This window comes from Elephas maximus, chromosome 19 (genome assembly GCF_024166365.1).
Source record: "Elephas maximus indicus isolate mEleMax1 chromosome 19, mEleMax1 primary haplotype, whole genome shotgun sequence".
NCBI lineage: Eukaryota > Metazoa > Chordata > Mammalia > Proboscidea > Elephantidae > Elephas > Elephas maximus.
The window spans coordinates 62,692,897-62,695,000 of NC_064837.1; positions in this window are offsets into that span (position 1 = coordinate 62,692,897).

Genomic DNA, 2,104 nt, shown 5'->3' on the forward strand with positions numbered 1-2,104 from the left:
CTGTGACCTTCCAATTAGCAACTGAGCACTTAACAATTGTGTCACTGGGGCTCCTTTATGACTTTATAGCGTAACTTACATGTAAGTGAGTAAGAAGGCGGGTTACTTGACAATTTTATAATCAGATAATGCTGTCCTAACAAGGGAGACCAAAGAGAATTCTTGGCAAGAGGTGCTGAGATGCTGTTATAAAAATTGCAGTAGGACCCACAGACTAAAGGTCAGATCATAGAGGTGGATCAATAGCTGGAAAATAGGACAGATGCCGACCATCAACAGCGAACTTTTATGCATCTGTTATTATGTTCTGGGAGTCCCTGGGTAGCATAAATGACTAAGCGCTTGGTTACTAACTGAAAGGTTGTTAGTTTGAACCCATCAAGAGGCATGGCAAAAAAAGGCCAGGTCATCTGCTTCTGAAAGGCCACAGCTGTGAAAACCCTTGGAGCGCAGTTCTACTCCAAAACACATGAGGTTGCCATGAGTTAGAATTAACTTGGTGGCAATGAGGTTGGTTTGGTTTTACTGTGTTCTAGACACTATTCTAAGTGTGTTACACGTATTAAATTCATTACAGGCTCAAGCAACTCAAGGAGGTAGATATTAACAGGAAATTGGCCCAGAAAGTCAAATATTTTGCTTATTTTGCTTAAGATCATACAAATGGTGAGTGGCAGAGCTAGGATATGGCTTTAGCCTATGGAGTCCAGTAAGACTTTCTGCAATGAAAAAAATGTCCTATTTCTGTGCCATCTGGTATGGAAGCCACTAGCTACATATATGGCTATGGAGCCCTTGAAATGTGGCTAGTGCAACTGAGAAGCTGAATCTTTAATTTTATTTCTATAATTTATTTAAATTTAAATAGCCACATACGGCTAATGGTTACCATATTAGACTCCCAAGTCTAAGCAGTTTGGCTCCAGATTCAGCACCTTAAACATTATAGAGTTCTCTGCCTTTCAAATCAATTAAGAGAATTTTGAACTATTTATTAGAAGAATGGAAACCCTGGTGGTGCAGTGGTTAAGAACTACTAAAAGGTCGGCAGTTCAAATCCACCAGGCACTCCTTGGAAAACCTATGGAGCAGTTCTACTCTGTCCTATAGGATGGCTATGAGTCTGAATTGACTTGACAGCAATGGGTTTTCAGTTTTTATTAGGATAGAAGCTAGAGTTAGAGTTTAATCAATATCTTCAAGGACATGAACATATGAGAAATGAGACTAAATGAGAAACACAAGAGAGAAAAGATAGCTTAAATTAAAGCAGTAGGCATTTGGGTCAATTGCCTAGGAGAATATTCTATAAAGGGAAGAAGGTTAAATACTGCATGGGTTGGTGAGAGGAAGCGGTTCCTTCTTATTTAACCAACAGGTCTTATTGAGCTGCCACGACATAACCTTAGTAAGTCCTTGCTCTCCAGAATCATGTGGTCTAACTGGGAAACCAAGACTAATCCCCTAAACAGTACAAGGCTGCACCATTCCAGCTGGATGGTCACTGAAGCCAGTTCCTCCTGCTGGAATTCAGGAGAGTCCCTGGGTGGTGCAAACAGTTAAAAATGCTCAGCTGCTAACTGAAAGGCTGGAGGTTCAAATCCACTCAGAGGCAACTCAGAAGAAAGGTCTGATGATCTACTTCCAAAAAACCAGCCACTGAAAGCCATATGGAGCACAGTTCTACTCTGACACACACGGGGTTGCCATGAGTCAGGGTCAACTCAGACAGCAACTGGTAACCAGTAAAGACGGAATATCAGTCAAGACCAGAATAATCAAGGAAATCTTCGTGGAGGAGACAGCATTTTAGCTGGAACTTGAAGGACATTATTTGGATTAGGACAGTCGGAAGGTGGAAAGGAGGAATGCATGACACACTTGGAAGGAAAAATTAACTGTTCTTCATGACTGTCTTAGAGACTGACGTACAGGGATTAATCAAAAATGACTCCAAATTTTCAAACTTGGATAAAAATAGTGGTTCTGGGAGCAGACACAGGAAGTGTAGGGGGTGGTAGGAGCCAGTGTGGGGAAATTATGAGTTTGGTTGGGCATTTGGATTCTGAGGTGACACTTGTGGAAATCTGAGATTAATAGCCAC